The sequence below is a fragment of the Pectinophora gossypiella genome, chromosome 1 (genome assembly GCF_024362695.1).
Source record: "Pectinophora gossypiella chromosome 1, ilPecGoss1.1, whole genome shotgun sequence".
NCBI lineage: Eukaryota > Metazoa > Arthropoda > Insecta > Lepidoptera > Gelechiidae > Pectinophora > Pectinophora gossypiella.
In genome coordinates, this window is record NC_065404.1 from 719,388 (window position 1) to 743,503 (window position 24,116).

Sequence of the window (24,116 nt, forward strand, 5' to 3'; positions counted from 1 at the left end):
CAGAACTAACTCGTACCGCGCATCGAAGCTATTGTAAAACTATAATTCAATATAATCACTAATAGTAATGACAAAAAACAGTATCGGTTTGAGAAAACAAACTAATTTAATTTTTTTATTTATTTATTCAATAACAAAATAATTGTATGCGAATGTCAGTTACACAGTTGATACGAATTATTATTATAACAAGTCAATTTACAGATTGAATAGGAGTCATTATTTAGTTTTAAAAACGGAAGGGTTTTTTGACTGTTTATAATTATATATCCGGCGCAGTGTTCTACCATGTTAAGTTTAGGTATTATGATATTCTTTAGTTCTTCTGAATGCCTGCCTAGATATCATTTCATCTTCAGATTCAAAAAGAAATCTGTAACGTATTACATCAGTAAGAATAAAAACCGCTTTTGCGTTTCGTTTCGCTATTAAACAGCACACAAAGGCCCCGAATTTAAATACTTGACGTATGTAAATCTCTGGCGTATAACCTTTTTGCTAGACAAGGTCCAAGCCTTCCCCTTAAGAGGGTTATTAAAAGCGTCAAGTTACGGCGGCCAACACCAGAGGGCGCTATTTAGGAGCAGCGAGGGTGACTCGCTGAAAATTTAATTCCATTGGAATCCAACTTTCATGACCAGTGAACAGGTAATACGCTCGCCAGGGAATATTCTACAGCTTTTACGAATTTACGAGATGCGACAATAACTTACCCGCATAGATATAAATTCACGCTCGTAATGCCGCTGGAGATGGGCAGGGCCACGAGTCGGCGACAGACATTACAAATTTTGATACTATATATTGTAGACATTTTGGTATGAAGATTTAGCAGTACTTACCTTCTATTACCGATAATTACGCATGACATAAGCTATATTTAGACTCAAATTTTATTCCCTTAGTAGATCTATATGTGACGTTTAACCTAGAATACATCATACCTACATTATATCTATACCAGTAATTTTAAGGTTCACGTTTCAACACACATAATGGATTTATAGTAAAAACTACCTAAGCCCCTTTTTGAAAACACATTCTAACATGTTTTTCTCGATCAAAATCTCAATTTCTTTCAATTAATTTAAATCCGGGTGAACTGGTTTTGTTAACAAAAATCACATCCAAATGTGATTCTTCAAAAATACCCTTACGTGGTTTTCCCTAGATATGATTAAGGTAGTAAGGTACTAGCTATCATCATCATCACTAATTTTAGACCTACGCTCTTATTGGTATAGCATTCTCCATGATAGTCCAGCAAAGCCAATTCTTTCGCTTTTCTTCTTTCTTCACCTTCTCTGTAATCTGTTCCATGTAAGCTCTTAGTCTTCCCCTTCCTCTCTTTCTCTATATGTGATGTTTTTAATAAATTCGTCGTGTCTTAACAAGTATCCAATCATCTTACCTCTTCTGTCCTCAATAACTGCCAATATTTGCCTCTTTCCCTTACTCCTTCCTCATTAATAACCCTTTCTGTCCAACTTATTATTTCTATTCTCCTCCAACACCACATTTCAAAGGCCTCGAGTCTCTCTCTGTCTTTCTGTGTCAGTGTTCAAGTTTCACATCCATAGAGTCCAATGCTCCAAATGTATGATTTAATAAACCGTTGCCTTATTTTTAATGATATGTTTTTGGTTTTCAAAATGTATTTTTTCCTGTTAAATGCTTGTTTGGCTATCGCAATTCTGGCTATTATGTCTTGTGTGCATCTAGAGTCACTATTTATTATACTTCCAAGTTTCTTGAAGGTGAAGCGCAAGTCCTATTAAATCACGTCGTTAGATAATAGGGGTTCTAATCAAAGTTACAGTGATTCCCTATCGGCTCCCTGGATTAATCTAAGCCGGCTTCAAATGGTAGTGGAAATTGCCAAAATTTCAACTCTCTGATCAAATTACAGGCACACTGAGCACTAAAATTCAGGCATTGCGATACGGGTATTAATTCGAAACATCCGCTGTTAGGTGTGGTCTACTATAAACGGAGTATGGGCTTAGCTGTTTTTGTTTTACGCCTTTGTCAGACCGCAAATGAATCACAAACTAAACATAAGTTTCTTCAAATCAAATCACCATTACTATAGCATTATTTCCTCACAGTGTTCCGTTAACTCTAAGACACTCTGTCTAATAAAATTTAATGCACCCGCATTTCGGTATGTTATCGTCACACGTAACTTCTCGTTAGTCGAACAAAATCCTTTGCTTTCAATATTAAAAAGTAAGTTTAAAAACTGAAACCCGACCAAAATCGCGCTCTAAAAAGTATAAACAAGGAATAATTTCTCCGAAATTCTTACTTATGAACGAAAGATATGTAGGTACTTACATAATTAGTAGACCCCTTAAGTAGAAGAGGGGGAGGAGATAACCAGTGGATAATACTGAGGGGGATGATTCAGATCATGATTCTGGGTTAGTATCAAATTGAATTTCCTGTCGGTAAATTCATGAAAAGTTTAGTGTTTTTTAATATTATTTTCAATTGCACGCTTTTGCGAAAAATCCACTTGATATCAACTCAGAATCATGGTTTAAAATATTTCTCAAAGTTTCCGTTACGATGCCACTAACACCTCATTTGTAAAATTCTGGTTATTGTTTTAGAAGTTAGGAGGACAGATGTACGTATTCGTACATACATAACGGTCAAACGCATAACCCTTTTTGCTTTGTCGTAGTTCAGTAAAACGGCGGAAAATAAACCTTCTCACCTTGAGTTAATCAACACGGAAGCTTACAAAACAATTAATCAAATCCAAAGTATATGACATTGAAATACCGTGTCCTTGTCACACCACTACAATCGCCACGTAATATCATCGAAGCGCGATTTTACGATAAAATGGCGCGCGATCGTTGTGCGATACAATGCGATTAATGGCGATTTGCACGCAACGCTGCGATGAGCTGCGATTCTTGGGTTAATTGTATAACTTGAAATACATCATTATTCAACCCCTCCCACTGTGACAGATAATCTAAGAGAACCTTTACATTCGGTATTATTACTATTGAGCTTAGTTTTTTTGATTCTGTTACTTCTTGTTAAAGCTTTGACAAATCTTGACTTTTCAATGGCACTTAAACAGCGAATGAAATTGTAAATCGCCCACAAAGAGTGCAGCGAGACAGTAAAGTTTTTAAAGCGCTTTAAATAGTTAACAAAACCAAACGTTCTAAGTTGGCAATTCAGAACTATTCGCTCGATTGGAATTTGCAGTGTTTCTTTCAGACGAGCTGACTGGGCACTCGGGTCTGGTATGTCCAAAGTGGATCTCGCATCGTGTTTTAGACTTTATTTTATTTACTTTCCTCTCGCATGCAGCTTTTATCCCGCTTTTTGTTAAACACACTTCTATTTGTAAATCAAACGGTCTATTATATGATTTAGATTTTCTTCTGACTGCAACTTTAATTTTGTCGGTTATTTTGAGGGCAACAGTGAAACGCCTACAATAAAACTTATTATCGTCTTATTAGGTACATATTTCTATTGTACTGCATAACAAGCCCTTAAAATAGCATCATACCTTTATGTGTATGGTAATATAATGCCCACCCACTCCTCGTCAGCTATGTTTAAGTCCCATGTATTAGTGGGCGAGCCTATTGCCACAAATCCTGGAAAACACGTGATATATAATATCTAAAATATATAAAAGGAGAAACTGACTGACTGACATATCAACGCACAGCCTAAACGGCTAAACGTAGGTACTTGAAATTTGGAAGGGACGTAGCTTAGGTACCGTAGAGGTGCACTAAGAAAGGAATTCCCGGAATTCCCACGGGAACGGGAATTAGCGGGAAAATAATTTTGTATGAAAAATCTAAACCGCTTAAGTTAGACGCTTGAAATTTGGCATACAGGTACCTTAGTTAACTTAAAGCTTAGTTGCAACAGGATATTGCAAAATTCTCACGGAAACGGGAGTTAGCGGGAAAAAACATTTGTATGTTTTCAATCTAGCATGCATGCATACCTTAGTTAATATAAAGTTTAGTTATGGCTGTATTTTGAAAAATGGGAGTTAGCGGGAAAAAAAATGTATGAAAAAATCTAAACTGCATAAGTTAGATGCTTGAAATTTGATATGCCCTCCAACACATACAAAGATTTCTCTTTTATAACACGCCACGCGGACGAAGTCGCGGGCAAAAGCTAGTAATTATATATAATAAGGTCTTTTTTTTTTATTTTTTGGTCTTTTTTTTTCCCATTAGGGATTACGGGCGTGAGTTTATGTATGTATGTATGTTATTTTCTGAAAAGCCTTAATTACATAATACTACAATAGGTAGGTACCTATGTATATAGATTTAAAGGCTGTGACACGTTCAAGGAGTCAGCTGGTATCCTTAAAGGTTTATAACTGAGCTAAAGATTCCAATTGTCTATGATCCAAACATGAATTCAAATCCAAAAAATAAATGCAAATGCTTCGGAAAGCACGTTAAGCCGTTGCACGTTGGTCCCGGTTACTACTTACTGATGTAAGTAGTAGTTACATGAGCCATATCAGGAGCCTTAGGCGGCTCGATAATAACCCTGACACCAGGGTTGTTGAAGTTGCTAATCCACCTTACAACCCACACGATAGAAGAAAAGATGAATTCAAACTCATTACGTCGAATCCAGTGATAGGTTTGCATAATTTCAATGTATACTTTTTACTTGCCAACAAATAAGGTTGACATGCTGTCATTACTGCAGTACCCTCAATTGACAGAAGCTTTCAGTAAAATCCCGGGTCAGAGTCAGGAATCAGCATAAATCGTGGTCCATGCCGCCATCGCCACCGCTGCAAGGATCCGAAACGGTACGTCGCGTGTCTCGCGAGACCAGCACAGGGTAGCTGTGAACAGAGAAACTTATTACATTATTGACATACATACATAAATAACCTATACAGGTTGTAAGTGACATGGTAACGAAGACTTTGAGGGATGATTGAGACCATGATTCTCATGATCTGAGTTGATATCTCAGAACTCAGAATCATGGTCTGAATCATGCCCCTCATTTTTCGTCGCAGTCGGATGTATACAGGTATACATCCGACCCTGCTGGCCACAGACCCTGAGGGGAGTCACAATCAACCAGAAGAGGTATGGTACTCCACCACGCTGCTCCAGAGCGGGTTGGTGTAGCCATCATTGATGCTTCAGGCAAATGTAGTAGGTATATCTCTATATCGCCGCCTCACAGTTAAAACGACGTAAGCTCCTTTTTGAAAAATATTTTTCTAATGTGATTTTCTTCAATAAAACACCGAGTTCTTTAAGTTAACTTCACCTTTTTACCCGATTTTTCCAAAAGATATGTACAGTGGAAATATAAATAGCAATATTTGTTAGTTCATAATATGTTCCTAAGTGACAATAAATTTTAAGGGATTTTTCCGCCATGATTCATCATACACAAATAGACACAATTTACACACTCAATGCTTTCGTGATGTACGCGCCGACGAGCAAGCTCGCCACCTTAGTATCGTTTTGATATCGCCTTTCGCTAAGTAGGTATTTTAATTACATTATAACATAACATCACGCCCTATATCCCCGAAGAGGTAGGCAGAGGCGTGAAAACCATAATAGACACACCAACTCCAAAAACGGATAATATCCAAAATGAATTATTTTGTATCACTAAAAACTAGTAGATTTAGTTGTCTCTGCCCATCCAGTACTCTATGTCAGCATCCGCATGCGGTAACCGCCCGCGTTAGCATTTGTATAGGAAGCCGTTTGCCGCCAAATCCCCTTCCCTAACAAACGATCGACACTGCCGATACGCGTAACGTAGGTGCGAGCCTATTGGAAAGCTTGTAAATGTGTTAATAGAATAGAAAATTCATTTACGTCTTTTCGACTTTAAAAATATACTAGTGAAAAATTAAAAAAACTAATTAATTTCGTACAATGCCAGCCGAACATAACATAACAAAAATTATATTTGAGTATTGCACACTCAGAAAATACAAAAGGGAAATAGAAAGAGTACAAAATGCGGCCTTATTGCTAAGTAGCAACCTCTTCCAGGCGACCTTTGTGGATAGGAGATTTTATTTTACCGAAGTTATTTTTCTCTGGCATACTTACTCGTTTCATCAATCTTTCAGCTCTTAAAGATATGAAATTAGGTCCGTAATGTATGATGAATTAATGAACCTTTAAATTAATTAAGAGCCATAGTACAGTATGGAATTTGGAATTGCGATCTTAATTTCATATTTTTTTAAAATTTTGTTTTAACGTTTGTTTTACAAAACAAAATGTCGCACCGTTTACAGTCGGATGGGGTATGCGATAGATGGATTCTGCAGGTTACGGTGCATAATGAGCGAAACGAGCAGCATTGTGGTTCACCTGGTTATCTTGCATCGGGACTCAAGTCTGCAGAGATTGTAAGATGCAAGCGTTCAATATTTTCAAGCCGATTGCAAGGGATCAGCCATGTTGAAATGTCTCGGTTTTGTGACTACTCTATGTCACAATTTTCACAAAAACATTTTACACACGTGCCAGCTTTGGTGGCCTAGTTGGACGAATGTGTCTTGTCGCTTGTGAGGTCGAATTAGATTCCCGGTAAGGGTCTAAAGCAACTACTTTCGATTTTGATATATGCAATTTGAAGATTTTGAAGGCAACAGTGAATTGGCACTATTTGAGTTTGCGTGGTCCTTAGACCACATCGCTGCTTAAAACCAGGGGCCTGTTTAATAAAACTTACAATTGTAAATTACAACGACAATTTGATGTTCATTACGTACCTAATATGAAACTGCAAAATATTCGTGACCACACACTCCGAAATGTACATCAAATTGTCATTGTAATTTACAATTGTAAGGTTTATTAAAAAGGCCCCAGGCGGGATCGTGGTCAAACGCACTCAAATCTTTTAATAAAAATAAAAGTTGGAATAAAGGGGTTGTAGTGTAGATAGCTGGTGATATATGGTCGCGAAGTGAGCTGCAAGCGCGGGCGATAGCGATCGAGGCGAGATTGAGCGCACGCGATGATATTGTGATCATTGTTATAGCCTCGTTACTCTATTTGCACGTTATACGCTCACATTTTATACAATACAAATATACTTCATTGCACACAACATACAGAACTAGTTTTACACACATTTGCGCAAGATACACTACAATCTGTTATTGCTAAGCAGCAATTTCTTCCATGCAACCAGTGGCAAGAAAACGTTTATCACAATTTAGTGCGGGCCGGTGCAACATCTTGTTTTTTAGTGGAGTGAAACTAAAAAAAGGTGATTGTTTAGAAAATCTGCTTTCCTAAATTGAAAGGGTCCGTTAACATACCCGATAATGAAATTCAGGACCAAATAAAAACGAGATATTATCATTAAACCTTTTACTTATTGTAGATTTGTCGCAAATGCATTAATTACTTAGCCGGACAAATAATTTCTAGACCTACGTGATAGTTGGTGAGCCGTATCGCCGTCTATAATGGTCGAGCCAACTATGTTAGTGAAAACTGCAAACTGTAACTCATTGGTGCAAGTTCAACACCGGGATTCGAACCGGCGCTTCGGTTAGTTAAAGAGCCACAGTGACTCAGTGATTTTGGAATTACCTATTGAAAACCGTTAAACATGTTATTTTAAATAATAATTATTTAATTATAATTTTAATGTAATTATGATTTTACATAAACATGGGTGCTAATTCCTGTAAATACCACCTAATTTTATTTTAAGTTATATCTGTCATTTTCTTATCCGCCGAAAAGGAAAGGGACTGGTAATCGACAAGCATAAAATTTATGGAACACACGTCAATTTTAAGCACAAATCTAAACCAACCGTCTAAAAATTTTACGTCCGTCAATAACCCGACACAGTTAAGTAGACAGCACGTCAAACGGATTGCATACCAGCGACGTACCTTTTGATTCGCCCGGGTTATTCATTCATTTACTCATTCTTCCTAAAATTAAGAGCTGTGAATCATCCGTCCCTTTCCTTTTCGATGGATATGAAAATGACGGATATAACTTAAAATTAGGCGGTGTCTGCAGGAATCGGGGCCATTATACCTATGCAATATTTAAATATTCAAACAGAAAAGTTTGCACACCTATTAGAAAGAAAATTATATTGAAAAGTTTTGTTTATTTGGAATGCTATTTTAAAAGCGTAGTCGCAGTAAAGTGCCAGTCACAGTGCGGACAGACAGACACAAATCCTGGAGCATTTTATATGCTAATGTTAGGCAGAAAAATCCTGTACTTCGGTGAAGGCTTGTTCCATATTATATAACATTTAAAAGGTTGAACTAAAAAGGGTACGTGAATTGAAAGAAATGTTTCAATATTAAACTTGTTTCATTGTCTTATTCTCACTAACATAGATACTAAGTTTGTGTAACTACTAACATCTTATGGACAACCTTAGTCTGAAATATTTTTTTTCTTTTTTTTTTAATATTATAAAGTTTTGAAAGTGAATTCTGAAAACATCATCATCTACTTACGCTACACGATTGAAGAGTACACTATGTCTGGGGGGGGGGGGGGGGAGGTAAACCCAGCTCAGCCGCTGGTGGGGAGCGGAGAGTTGGCGTTGTATACGTAGTATTATCATCATCTCCCTAGCATTATCCCGTTTTTCACCGGCTCCGCTAACCTAACCTGAAGATCTGACAGATCCGGTTTACAGAAGTGACTGCCTGTCTGACCTTCCACCCCGCATAGGGAAAACCAGTCCAATAAAGGTTAGGTCACATTTCTCCAAAATGTATATTTCCCGGGAATGTGTTGTTTTACTTCGTCTCTGAGCAATCTTGCAAACAAAGGTGACGTCATAACTGTTATACGTACCTAACAAACATAGTAATTATAATCTCCCTGTAATTTCATTAAAGTTCTTTCCCATTGCCTTTGCGCCTATCATGGACACTAGTTTTACCTGCTTCGTTAGCCTTATAACTTGTAAGAGAGATATTATTTTTTTACTTTGTATGGACTTTCACCAAGTATAGGGATTGCTAACTTAGAGCCGTAAAATAAGGCAGTCGTGGCCGAGTGGTTAAGGCGTCTGACTCGAAATCAGATTCCCTCTGGGAGCGTAGGTTCGAATCCTACCGGCTGCGAATTTTTTTTAAATTAACCTTTTTACCGTTAACGTTGCAGTTTCGAATGTATAAATCATATTGTTACTTGATAGTGAAAACTGTATAGACGGCACGTCAGAAAATCGCAACTCGTTGGTCGGCGCTTCTTAAACCTCTTCTTAATGCCGGCTTCGAAGGACCAGAGGCATACCAAGAAGAAGCAAAAAGTATTGCTATTTTATGGATTAAAAAGTAAAAAATAATAATTTGTTCCAACACCCTTAACCCGTACGCGCATGAAGCCGTAAATACGTAGAGCACAAAATTGCATCCCTCTGTGTGATAACCTTTTAATTTCAACACATCTCGTGTTTTCGATTAAAAAAATAAATGAGCTATTTAAAGGTTGGTGGTATTTTTAATAACATCCATAATGCCTTTGATACTCGTTTTAAAATTCGCCGTAATGTTCCTTTGTACGGCTAAACCAATATGTGAAGCGCAATGTTTTAAAATTTCATGAAGTATTTTGTGAGCGTAATAATTGGCAATTATACCTACATTACACGTAATAATATACAAAAATAAAGTAACTATCGGTATTATATTCCGGTAGTAATAATAATAATATTATAAAAATATAAAGATATTTCTAATAATATTTATTTTCGTAATTAAATTTATTTACAAATTATTACTTTAGAAAAATTGTAAATAAGAAAATTTATTAATTGTAGTTAAATACTACAAAAGTCAAATAACCTTTCTTAAAATTACTTAACCTAGAACCCACTCCGTGTCAAACCTGGCCCAAAAGTGCCCATGACACTAGCAGCGTTACCGCGCTGGATTGCCACGGACAACCTCTGCGCCAAGTAAGACCCGGAGCGGGGGTCAAACATATAAAAAATATAAAGTAAACTAAACATTTAAATAAATTTATTATTATAAGTTTTATTTATTTAAATTTATTTTTAATTTTAGGAAAATGATATTAAGATGAAAAAACCGTGTTAAAAACACTACTGTCAAAAGTTTCGCAGTCGGTAGGATTCGAACCTACGCTCCCAGAGGGAATCTGATTTCTAGTCAGACGCCTTAACCGCTCGGCCACGACTGCTGTGCACGTCTGGACTTAAATATCGCATCACGTTTTAATAATAAGCGACATGTATTGGCCCATACCTGTCTAAAGACTACTTTCACTTTAGCACAGCGCATACGCAGGCCGAAGAGATTGGAAGCTGCGATCTACGTATTTCAATGAGTTTTTTTAATATACTCATAGCAACATTAACAACTCACTTCATGTGTTACTGAGGCGTTTGTAAAGTTTAGAACAGAATTTGTAAGAATTTTATTATACTCAATAAGTAATTATACTTAGTTGTAGTAGTACAGTACAAATGTAATGAGTATTAATTGAAGTATATTTTTATCTTATCATATTTTTTCCTTAGTAGAGATTAGAACTAGTATATCAATGCACTATAATAATTTGCTTTGTGTAAATGTCAGCTGATAAATAAAATTATCTTAATATTTTAGTTTCATATACCTAACTTATGTATACAGTAGTATACTAGCTAGCCGAGAGAAAATTCTACGAAAAATAAATCACAAGTAGGTGTAAGACGAACGAGAGAAACTTATCGCAAGAATAGATGCGAACTGTTCATCAGCATTATAAATAGCCGCCTACTGATATAAAGAATAGGTTAGTTTCCAACTAGTTAAATCTGTTACTTTTTACTGAACGACTAAACACAAAATTGCTATGGAATTTATACGAAGAAAAAGAACATTGTGACGTCATAGTAAAACGGGAAAAAATCTTTTTCTTGATTAAAATTCATAAATAGAAATACAAAAGGTTTTCCGTCTATTTTAGATCTGTCTTTATTTAGTTATCAGAATCTTTACAATGGGTACCTATTTACATTTATTATACGTAGAAAACTATTTTTAAAGGGTCGATACGATGATTAAATGTTAAATAAGGCAAAACCTTACATACATACTTACATAAACTCACGCCTATTTCCCACCGGGGTAAGCAGAGACTATAGAATTCCATTTGCTTCGATCCTGACACACTTCTCTTGCTTCCTCCACATTCATCAAAGGCTTCATACACGCACGCCGGTTCAGAGTAGATCGTATTAAACATCTCAAATTTGGTCATCGTAAGTTCTTCTCGGTCGTCCTCTGCCAGCCCTACCATCAACTTTCGCTTTATGTACCGCTTTTGCAATTGTATTATCCTTCATCCGCTCTACGTGTCCAAACCAACCTAACATTCCCTTCTCAATCTTAGTCACTATATCGTCTTTTACACCACATATCTGTCTTATCACACTGTTTCTCACTCTGTCACTCAACTTCACACCGCAGATGCTACGCAAAGGCCTCATTTCTACGGCATTAATCCTACTTTTATGCTTCTTCTGCCATACCCAACATTGACTACCGTACTTCAGCGTAGGTAAAACCTTACGTCGCGGGATGACTGGTGCGCGCGGCTGCACCTGGCGTGTCGTTGTCATTGCGAAGTTGTTATAGGTATAACTACCCTTACTTTACTAATATTTGTCCGATGCACACAACATCTTTAAAAGTAATTAAAACACATAATAACGGGTTCTTACCGCGTTTAAATCGGGGATATGAGACTCCCGATATTTCGACACTGTTGCAGGTGCCATGATCACGGGATGAGTCCCGTCAGTGTCGAAATATCGGGAGACTCGTATCCCTGACTTAAACGCGGTAAGAACCAGTTATTATGTGCTTTAATTATGATAATAACCGCGTGAACTTAAAACAATGTGTTTAATCCTATTGTCTAATGTACACTTTGTATCATGTTGTGAAGGAAATAAATATTTATTAATGTATCTTTAAAAGTGACTATATCAACAAAGCCAGAAAATTGTTGCCAACTGAGTTCGAACTGTTTCAGCCGAAATAAATCTTAATTATGATCTATCCAGTCAATTAATATACGTTACTTATTATGTGAAATATCAAATCAAGCAAGTATATCCATTTATCCCAAAAAAAAAACACAGGAGTTTCTCAATGCTATATCTTATCTATATCTTTGAATGACATTCAAAACAAGAATTTATTCTGAAATCGTCAGTAGTTTTTAAAAGGGTATAATCTATGTGTGTGTGTGTGAGTTGTACTTGTTGGACTGTTTGTGTATTTATATTGTGACGTAGTTCTTGCAACTTATAGAATCGCTTACAAACTCTCCCGGAACTTTCCTTTCTTTAATTCCATCCCCAAGTTTATCTCCATTGAGTCGTTATAAGTTAAAGCTTGGCAAATTCAGTGCGACATCGACGCTTACAACTCACACATAGATCTTTGTTAATTTTTCCCGGATTAAACTTGGTACTTCTTCTTCTTATTAGCGTGTGGGTCGTGAGGTGGAATACCAACCTCACAACCAACACGCAACTCTGGTGTCAGGGTTATTATTGAGTCGCCAAAGGTCCCTGACGAACGATTACTTACTTACATCAGTAAGTAGTATCCGCGACCAACGGTTTAACGTGCCTTCCGAAGCACGAATAATCTTACTTTCGGACAATCAGGTGATCAGCCGGTAATGTCCTAACCAAACTAGGGACCACAGAATGATTTTTGTGATATGTCCCCACCGGGATTCGAACCCGGGGCCTTCGGATCGTGAGCCTAACGCTCAACCACTGGACCATGGAGGCCGCTACTACTGCCATTGATGCTTGGCGAAACATGTAATTGTATTAATTATTTGTTTTCATAGTCATCATTGTTAGTTTGTGTCATCTTGGAAAGAGAGAGCCTATAATCAGGAGGAGTGGAAGAAAGGGAAGAAAGGGAGAGAGGCATTTGCTTAGCAGTGGGATGGTGTAGGCATAAATAAGGAATAATACAATGCATAGAACGGCACCCTATTTTTCCCTAATAAAATAGCATGGAAAATGCTGCACCGAGAAGAGCGTTGCTCTTAAATTGATGATTATAGAACGGCAACTCTCCGTTCCCCACCAGCGGCTGAAATGGATTTACCTCACCCCTCCTCGGATAGTCTAGTCTGCAATCGTATGGCGTCAGGCGTCACACCTGATGACGGGTCCGGTTTTTTGCAGAACCTGTCGTACCGTTCGTTATGTATAAAATGCCGATTCAAAGTGCAACAAAGTGATTCAAATTCAAAGTGACTATCAAATTCAAAAAGATGTTTTTGAATTTGAATTTGATAGTCACTAGAATATTTTATAAAACTTGTTTAGCCTTAGTTCGTTTATGTTAAAAATGTTTACACAGATAAATTACATTGACCATTCAAGTTCATTCAACGATATTGATTCACCATAAAAATTTGGTTATGAACGTGTCCAATTGATTGCAATGTTTGTCTTCGGCGATTGCGTTGTGTTTGAGCTCGAGTATAGGTAGAATGACCATTATTATGGGTTGGTTAATACCTATCAGATTACAGTGTCCAAGCACTTATAAGGTTGTCTATCCTAAGTGCACGTTCGTTCGTGTTATTATAATTTTTAACGTAAAATTTATTATTATGAATTTGATAATCATAATAATTTGGTTGTCTTTGATTACTTGTGGCTCTGCCCACCACATTAGGGATTACGGGCGTGAGTTTATGTATGTATGTAATTAAAATTAGGTACAGTTCAATGAGTTTTCTTGGCATCTACGCCATTCACAGGTGCTTATAAACTTAGCGCGATTTCGTCTCGACCAATGTTTTGTTTTTTTTTTTTGTTTATTTATATGTCTCTAAACATGTTACAAGCTGAAACACTGCCTAATCGTATTCTATCCCGCTGACTTGATTCTTGATGTATAAAAAGCATCATACATCACAACCAGTTTTGAAAAGTTGTAAAAGTATGGATAACATCCGCAACTTCAGGTTGAGTGACGTCAGCGCGGAGCTCCCCGATAGTGGTGAGAATATTCTAAATTTGAATCCTGCATTAGGAGAGTGGGCCCTTAATAGTACTACTGATGATTTCACGAAAGGTCGACAGCCGTACTAACATTTCTTTTGAACTTTTTTATTATGAGTTTTTTTTCTTTTTTAAACGAAAGTCGAGTCAGAACAAACAGTTCCATTCAGAAATAAAAATAAAAAAGGTCGGACATAATTAAAATTTCCATCTACACAATTATAAAAGCGATGGAAGAACAATAGACAGGTAAAGGAAGCACAAGGTAGAAAGGAGTCAAATACGTCTTTGACTTTTTACTTGACTGTCTTCTGATCGACAAAGGGAGGAATTCCAAAAGGAGTGACTGTAAAATTGGGAGGAGGATCTCACTATAAAAGTAAAATAGACATTCTCCTTTGAAAGTAACACATAAAAGGTTGGGGAGAATGGTGACGTCATATTATATAGTTTTTATTTTGTTACCCCCCTCCGGTTGATTGAGGGGAGGCCTGTCATGAGTAAAATCAGATACCCACTTTAGAACCCTGTCGCACTATCATATTTGACATTTAATGAGACTTACGGTTTAATTAGTCAAAAAAGGTAATGTGACATGATATCAAAATGTGTACATATTAGTATTCGTGACCGTATAGGCTGTTTATGTTATATTTTGTCATTGATATAACTATCCTGTAATTTAATTGGGAGTTACTATTTTTGTAAAGAGAAGGTCTGTTGAATTGAGCATTGGTTTGTTGAAATATTTTCGTTTTAAATCACAACGACAAATACCACAAGAGGTATGAACATAATTGCTTATAATTGCGTTTCAAACAATGTGTATAATTTGGATTCTGGTACTGTGATTGAAATATTTGTTTTGGATGTTGATCGAGAAACATTTGTAATTGTTTTTAGTGTTGTTTATATGTGAATTACGAAAGCGACAGTCGAAGGATGTAAAAAAAACCGAAATTTCTACAAATTAATTTATTGGAATTTCTTCAAGATAGAAAAAATACACTGTTTTACTTAATTAACTTAATACTAATCCACAACTCGACCCGACCGATGCGTGTGTCAAAGTGGTTCCCAGGGCTCGTCTTCGAGGTCACACGCGCTTCCGATGCGCCGCTGCTTCAGCAGTTTCCAGTTTCTATTGCGAAATAATCTAGGCCATCAATGGCGTCATATATTAGTGCCGTGTGCATCGTTGGGGTGTAGTCAGCATTATACATAGGGGATGATGACGTAACATCTCCCTCCCGAAGAACAGCAACTATTTTCTATGTTTTTATAGAAAATATTGCGGGATGATTCCTCTTGCCTGGTTCTCCTATGTCTTCATATTTCGTTTCGCTTTTTGTAGAGGTAGAATGATTTTTAATTTTGTTGAATTTCTTCTGGCGTTTTAGTATTAAAATGATGATACTCAGTGCAAGTGCACCTAATACAAGTGCATAAAATGGGATGGTTGTGTGATACAGTGAGTGTGGTACCACACTATCTACTTCGATGGGTGCTTGTAAAGTAATTTTCTTTTGAATGTCATGTAGAGCTTTCAGGTTTATAGAGTTCATCTGGAACCGTGGAGATGTAGTAGATTTTTGGCTTTCAGTGAAGGATATTTTCTTGAGCTTCAGCGGTTGGCCAGCAATTTGATCGTTTTCATTAACAATGGTGAATTCTTCAGTACGTAGAATACAGTGTAGCGGCATCGTCACTAAGTAGCTCCCTTGAAGTTGATCGTAGTCGTCGCCGTCACAGGTAAGTTGGGTTCTTGTGAGGTTTGGGAAGGACACGATGTAGCTTCTGTCATCCAGCTGTTCCATGGCTTCTCTCTTCAGCTCGATAGTGGTCGGTTCGCAAAAGCTGCTAATAGACTGGTTGGTGATTAAAGTATGGACACAGTCATCGTGCTTTCTGATTTGATGATTGAGATTTTCTGTACAGAGGTATAACTCCTCAACCTTCGGGCATTCAGCCTCTATGTACATGAATAATTTCCCTTCGGTTGCTATGTAAGGGTAGGGGGGTATGATGACTTGATGATTTCTATTGGGTGCTAACGCTAATTTATATAGATCGTAAGTATTTATATCTAATATAGGAATTTTGAAAAGTATAACTAATTGATTTCCTACGTAATACGACCCTGGTTTTATTATATTATAATAATTTCTAATCTCTAAGTTTAATATCCTATCTCGTCCGTATAATAACCTAAGCTTATTAATCATATTTTTTAAGACAACTGTACTTAACATAGAATGATGAGTACTAGATGCTTGTATAAATGCTAACATGTTTTCTATCCTAGATAATTCCTTAACTAAATGTTCAGTGTTTTCGCTAATTATAGTAAGTAATTGATAAAACTTAGCATATTTAATTAAGCTGCTTTCTCTATATGATTCGGAATTTAGTAAAAGCTCAAGTGTGGAATTAATTTGTTTTTGATTCTCTGCTAGTTGCGACATTACCTCATAATGTTGCGACATCCATTCCTTAGACAAACTAACATGATTATCGAGTTCAGTTATGATTTTGTTTTCATTTGCTTGTAAAACTTTAATTAATTCATTATATCTTACGGCATCGGAATAATCAAGGTTACCTGTAATGCTTTTTATAACTGAGCCTAAGCCATCGATTAATCCTCTTTTAACGCGGTTGGGTTCTAGACTTCTCAAATGTTCTATAACATTATCCAGTTTTTCTGAGAGATAATTTATCTGTAGTTCGTAAAGAGTATACGTGTCATTCGGTAGTTTAGTCTCAAAGTCGCGTATTTGTAGTTTTATCATGTCAATTTTGTCTTTAATGTCGTTGATTTGTACATATTGCACAAATGTGTGGTAATGGGAAATAAGTCTTGTCGGTCCTAGTTTAAAAGGTAAGAGTCCCGGTCCGTCATCTAGATTTTCAAGTCTTATGTCCTTTGTCGCTCGAACCCACTGGACAGCTATCATCACCAGAAACCTGTAACAATTTACTAGATTTAGGGGCGCGTTTTAAGCGCGACTTAGCAACAGGACCTCTTTTTTTGGAGGTGTAAATATGAATTGGTAAGTCGGCCAAGACTTTATCCTGTGTGTAACGAGGCGCTAGTTTTTGGCGACTTGCTACCGGGTTCTTAATGAAGACTTGCTGATCAGGGTGGTACTGCTCCTCGTCCTCACGGTCCTTATTCCTGTTCTCTATAAGATTTGTACGATCATGAAGAGAAGACTCATTTATTATGTTATAAACCTCTTTCATCTGATTTCTGTGCGATTCTATATACTGTTGAAGTAAATGATTTGTTAAATTTATGCTTACGGGATCTCGAGGATCGAGATGGCCGCGTATAAGGTCACAAGGTCTACATTTAGTAAAACTATGTATAGATCCATTGTATGCTATAACTGCGTAAGGCATTAAGTTTACGACGGGTTCATTTTTCTGTTTTAGACGTAACAACCTTAGATGTTCCAGTAGGGTGGAGTGAAAGCGTTCGACGATTCCGTTATCATTTGGACAGTGGGGAAGTGTTTTATGGTGATCTATGTTATGTACTTTTAAAAATTCGATGAACATCTGATTCGTGAATTCAGGGCCGTTATCACTAACAATATTGAGAGGTAACCCATGGTGAGTACCATAGTGGAGTAACCCTTGTATTACACTTAGGGCTGTGCCATCACGTAGATGGTACGCTTGGCCGTATTTGGAAAACACATCTACGATAGTTAGATATTTCTCACTTTCGATAGTGAGAAGGTCCACATGTACAATTTCAAATGGCTTGGTGGCTGGAGGAACGATATTAAACCTTTGCTTGATGGGGTTGCGATCATACTTACCTTGACCACACACCGTACAATCGTTAATAAATTTTGAAATTTGGTCCTTCATTTTAGGCCAGTAATAACGTTTTGATAATGCCAAATAAGTTTCGTTTATTCCGCGGTGGTTCGTCTTGCCGTCGTGGTAATTCCTAATTATTTCCTGCTGCCTAAAGTACTCCTTTACATTTTCTAATTCTGATTTACTCAACACTAAATTCATGGCGGAACTACGGAATTTATTTTGGATAATGGGAATTATAGAGTACATTGCTAGGGGAGGTGTTATCAATAGGCCAGTTTTTACTTTTGGGTTGATGTATTCCTTAATGGCGTTAACAACGTCATTTTCTAAATCTGTATGTGAAATTTGGACCACGGTACGCGTATGTGTTTCAAAAGGTTTTGAAACGGCTGGGCGACGCTTGACGTCATCGACTACTGACAACACTAGTTGTCGTTGAAATTTATTTAAAGGATCTTCACTAATAGGAACCTCGAGGATTGGGTTCTCCTGAGACGTATGGGCAGTGAGTGTTCGAGAGCCAGATGGAGAGGGCGGCCTCTCAGAAGGGTTCACGTCCATGGAACTAGTCTCTTCGTTGTGTAATTCGACGCGGGATAAAGCATCTGCATTTACATTATGTTTCCCTTTCTTATACACCACGGTGTAGTCGTATTCCGACAGTTTTAGACGCCATCTCGTTAACCGTGAATTGGGTTCTTTAATATTAACGAGCCATTGTAACGGTTTATGATCCGTTACTATTTTAAACTTTCGGCCAAATAGGTACGGCCTGAAGTATTTAGTAGCCCAAACGATAGCTAAGAGTTCTTTTTCGATAGTGGAATAATTTATTTCACTATCGTTCAAAGTTCTCGACGCGTAGGCTACTGGTTTGTCCGCGCCTATCGTACCTTGTGATAAAACAGCTCCTAACGCGATGTTCGATGCGTCAGTGGTCAGGATAAACTCCTTAGAGAAATCCGGGTATTGTAAAATCGGATCGTTAGTTAACAGTGTTTTGCAGTGCTCAAAACTCTGAACGTATTCAGGGGTAAGTTTTATTTTTACACCCTTTTTGAGCATAGATGTCATAGGTTTGGTGATTTTAGACAAGTCCGGAATAAAACGGCGATAATATCCTAACAACCCTAGAAAACTTTTAATTTCTTTGGTTGTCTTCGGAATAGGGTATTTTTGTATGGCGGCTATTTTATCTGGGTTAGGCTTGATGCCTTCTCCACTGATAATATGCCCGAGATATGGTGTTTCTAATTTAAGAAATTCAGACTTGTCCATCTGAATCTTAAAATTAGATTCACGAAGTTTTTGAAAGACTTTACCCAGATTTACCATGTGCTCCTGTAGTGAAGCGCTGAAGACTATAATATCGTCGAGGTAAACGAGACATACAGTATTTTGCAATTCTTTGAGAACATTGTCCATGACACGTTGAAACGTTGATGGACTATTTTTGAGTCCCATTGGCATGCGTAAAAATTCGTAATGTCCGTTTTCGACATTGAAAGCTGTTTTTGGGATGGATCCATCTGATGTTTCCATCTCAACCTGATAAAACCCACTGGCTAAGTCCAAGGTGGTGAAATATTGACATCGTCCCAGCTTGTCCAACACGTCTGTTATGTTGGGTATGGGATACTTGTCATCCAGGGTTTTCTCGTTTAACTTACGGAAGTCTATAACGAGTCGCCATTTAGTTTTACCAGAGGCGTCAGCTTTCTTCGGCACAATCCAGATTGGTGAGCTCCACGCGGAGCGGGAAGGTCTAATGATACCCTGTTCCAACATTTTGTCTATTTGTTCCCTAACTTCTTGCCTGTGTACATACGGATATCTATAAGTTTTTGTATAGATAGGAACTTCATCGGTGGTTTTTATACTGTGCTTAATTTGGTTAGTGAATGTAAGGGGTTCACCTTCCAGATAAAACACGTCTGCATACTGCGAACATAAAGATTCCAGGTTCGCTTTTGCCTCTGCGTTCATATGATCCGTACGTAATCGTTCTAATACACGTTTCGCGCGATCATTATGGGCGCGGTCAGTACGCGTGCACTCGATATTGTATAACTCTGCCTGTGCGGGCCTGTCTAGGGAAAAGATAACGTCATTAGGTGTCGGATTCTCGACTTCTAATATTCCACGATTGTTACTTACTGTTGTCAAGCATTCATGAATAATACAACTACATATGATCTGTCTCGGAATGTATGCATCGCCATCCGAGGTATGGATAGGTATTTTTATTAATTTTGTACTTTGTGCCGGTATAATGTTTTCATACAAATTTGTATTGCGCGAATTATGTACATTGATTGGATTTACGGCATGTTTAGTTGCTAAGGATAGTGATTTTAAATCGATCTTAGCTTCCCAATCCGTTAATAGGTCAAGCCCGATTAGACCGTCGAAAAAATTATGAAAATGATATATGAACAGTTTAATTTCATTTTTGTCGTTTAACTCTGGAAAGCAAGGTATAGTTATTGAGTAATTATTTCTAGATGTCGCATGCACATTAGTCACTTCAAAGGGGTCATGGTTAAGTGGCAAGTGGGGATAGTATTTTTTTACAGCTTCCGGGCTTATGAATGATTGATTAGCCCCGGTGTCAATTAACAGTTTCAAAGGTGGATTTGAAATCTGTATAAAGGGTAATTGACGCTGTGTTTGCAAATTAACCTCTATTTTAGTCTTTTTGTATTCGGGGTTTCCTGAAAATTTTCACCTACAGAGGGGGTGGTTGTTTCGTCTTTCTCATCGGTAAGTACAGTAACGTCAGCTGGGGATGTCTCTTCGTACAGACACGGTAAGTTATAGTTATCGTCATACTGAGTGTAATTTTGATAGCTATTATAATAGTCATTGTCATAAGTCGGCTGGTAAGTCATGTCACTATAGTAATCTGGATAGTAGTAGTAGTTATCATAGTCGGTCGCACACTCATTAACATTTACTTCACGAGTCTTGAAGTAGTTTGTTGGGGGTGGATTCCCGTGTCTCCTCCAGTCATGTCCTGTCAAAGGTAGGTTTCTTGGTGTAAAATGTTGGACACCACTCATAGGCGTGGGAACTGGATTCCTTTGCGGTAAACGGAATACGTTACTGCGTGGGTTATAGTTGGGTGGCAACGCACGGAACATTTGCTGCGTGCGTGAAGGTCCAGGTAAGGGATTCTGAGGCTGTGGGTTGAATCTCATATGCTGCTGAGGGGGAGAGTAAAATTTGAATGGCTGCGGTGGCATATTAAATGGTTTATGTACTGGTACAGGTACCGGTGGTAAAAAGGTAGGGGTTGGTTTACCCTGTAATTGAGCTTTAGGTAGCGAATCGTTACGCTGTTGGAGATAGAGGGCGTTTAGTTCCTCTTGTACGAATTCCAAGGCCTTCTCAATAGTAGGAGGTCTCATGCACCTGATCCTAGACCCTAGAGGGTCTTTTAGTCCTCGCACAAAAGCCTGTAACGTAAGCTTCTTGTAAAGCTGACGTTTAGCCTCGATAGTGGTGGATAAGGTTTCATTCAATGTCACATATGTCATTATGGTGCTATATAAAGTCTGGCAATGGTTATAGAATTCTTGAGGAGATTTAGAGCCTTGCATAGCGAGTGACAGATCATTGTAAAGAGCTGTCTCGTCCCTTTGGTCAGCAAAGTTGTTGATTAAAGCATCACGGATACCTTGCCAGTTGTCTGGTACACCATTTGAATTTATAATCGTCGCAGCAGGTCCAGTTATCTTATTCAAGATGCCGTTAATTAGACATAAGTTTCCTAATTCACTGCCCTGAGCAGTTGACATGTAACTTACTACCAGTGCGTCACATAATTTTATAAATCTAACGAGAACGTTAGGGTTCCCGTCAAATTCGGGGACAGGGCGAAGTGCCTTATAAATTACATCAGGGTCGTGAGACATATTTACTTTCGTTTCAAAAATATCCTCTAAAATATTACCTAAATCAGGGCTATCTATAATTCTACCTAAATCTACGTTACGTTGCCTGCGAGCCTGCCTGATTGCAGAGTCGCTCGGCGTTGATTTTACGTTACGAAAAATTTTGGAAAGGAACTAGGAACTAACAGAGCAACACGAATAAGAAATATATTCAGTAACTCACATATACATCTCGGTTTCTCTGCAGTATCAATTTCTGGATACTCCTCCTGGCTGTGCAGCTCCCGTAGGTTCAGGATACTCGAACTGGACTTGAAAGCCTCCAGGTGGTCCGCGGATGTAGCGATGTGTCTTCGATGTCCGGAAGAATGCGTAGTTCACGAACCAGCCCGCGAGTATCCTACCGACTGCGCCAATTACGAAAGCGACAGTCGAAGGATGTAAAAAAAACCGAAATTTCTACAAATTAATTTATTGGAATTTCTTCAAGATAGAAAAAATACACTGTTTTACTTAATTAACTTAATACTAATCCACAACTCGACCCGACCGATGCGTGTGTCAAAGTGGTTCCCAGGGCTCGTCTTCGAGGTCACACGCGCTTCCGATGCGCCGCTGCTTCAGCAGTTTCCAGTTTCTATTGCGAAATAATCTAGGCCATCAATGGCGTCATATATTAGTGCCGTGTGCATCGTTGGGGTGTAGTCAGCATTATACATAGGGGATGATGACGTAACATGTGCAATAAAGCGTTTTTGTATTGTAAACAAATACGAAGATTAAGTTAAGTTTAGTTAAAAATTATTTATATTTTAAACCTGATTAAATATTAAAACTGAAAACTATTACATTACGTATCATAAAAAGAGAAAGAGAAAGTTTATTTCGCGAAATTGCACACTAATAAAATAAAAGTAAGAATAGAAAAGACAGGAACAGTAAGATATTAAATTAAAAATGAACAAACATTTTTATAGAAACAAAATAATGCTTTTCGCAGTCGGTAGGATTCGAACCTACGCTCCCAGAGGGAATCTGATTTCTAGTCAGACGCCTTAACCGCTCGGCCACGACTGCTGCAATCTCTGAAAGCTGAATTTAGCAACACATTGCGATTGTAATGTGCAGCGGTTTACTTTCACTAAATGATTGACCCTCGCTATATACGTTTCGAATATGTTTTCAACACACACGAAAGAAGAAATTGCCCCGATTCCTGCAGACACCTCCTAATTTTACTTTAAGTTATACCTGTCATTTTCTTATCCGCCGAAAAGGAAAGGGACGGATGATTGACAGCTCTTAATTTTAGGAAGAATGAGTAAATGAATGAATAACCGGGCGAATTAAAAAGGTATCACGCTGGTATGCAAACCGTTTGACGTGTGCTGTCAACATAATTCTGTCGGGTCAATGTAAATTTTTTAGACGGTTGTTTTTGATTTGTGCTTAAAATTAACACGTGTTCCATAAATTTTATGCTTGTCGATTACTCGTCCCTTTCCTTTTCGGCGGATAACCTTTTCGGCGGATAAGAAAATGACAGATATAACTTAAAATAAAATTAGATGGTGTTTACAGGAATTAGCACAATTATGCTAATAATGTTAAAGTGCAATATTAAACAAACTGAACATCTTTGCTTATACTAATTATTGTGTTTGTCTAATTTACTTGTTCCATCATAGATAATTTTGTTAACAACTCCGAGGAAGTAGCTACAAAGACAGTTTGGCCACCAGTTTTGTTGGCTTGCATTTTGAAATCAACACTCATTCATATTTTTAATAAGTTTACGATCATCTTTGCTGGCACAGCTGTAGTATTTATTTACTAATTAATTATATTATTGAAATGTCAGAAGCCAAGGTTGATGGTAGGGCTGGCAGACGAAGACCTAGAAGGACGTATATTGACCAAATTGGAGATGTCCTTAGAAAAGGTTCAGTGCGATCTACTCTGAACCGGCGTGTATGAAACGATTGATGAATGTGGAGGAAGCAAGAGAAGTATGTCAGGATCGGAGCAAATGGAATTCGATAGTCTCTGCTTACCCCGGTGGGAAATAGGCGTGAGTTTATGTATGTATGTATTGGAATGTCTGGTATCGGGTGTTAAATACCCTTTTTTGTCTGGCCAAGTAGTTAATGCCTACTACGGCAGATCTACAATAAGTCACGTCAAAAAAAGGGTGTAAATACTATTTTTGGAGGTGTGTTTTCCATTCGAGATGGAAGCGCAGATCGCAGTGGCTATAAGAGTGCTTGTAAACTTTGATAAAGGGATCTAAAAATAAACAGGATAAAGACTAGATTA

The 24,116-nt window shown here is 37.6% G+C and overlaps 1 protein-coding gene and 3 non-coding genes across 4 annotated transcripts in view; 2 read left to right on the forward strand and 2 right to left on the reverse strand.

The window, feature by feature from the left end:
* The first annotated feature begins 9,054 nt into the window (after positions 1-9,054).
* Trnas-cga (transfer RNA serine (anticodon CGA)) lies at positions 9,055-9,136 on the forward strand. Its single transcript has one exon. It is a non-coding gene; the product is annotated as a tRNA-Ser (tRNA).
* Positions 9,137-10,135: 999 nt separating this feature from the next.
* Trnas-aga (transfer RNA serine (anticodon AGA)) lies at positions 10,136-10,217 on the reverse strand. The gene has a single exon. It is a non-coding gene; the product is annotated as a tRNA-Ser (tRNA).
* Positions 10,218-11,594: 1,377 nt separating this feature from the next.
* LOC126368684 (nephrin) overlaps positions 11,595-24,116 on the forward strand; it is a 760,982-nt gene continuing 748,460 nt past the window's right edge. Inside the window, exon 1 of the mRNA XM_050012828.1 lies at positions 11,595-11,659. The gene's annotated coding sequence lies outside the window, so the exon portion shown is untranslated. The remainder of the gene's footprint in view (positions 11,660-24,116) is intronic.
* Positions 22,796-22,877, reverse strand: Trnas-aga (transfer RNA serine (anticodon AGA)). Its single transcript has one exon. It is a non-coding gene; the product is annotated as a tRNA-Ser (tRNA).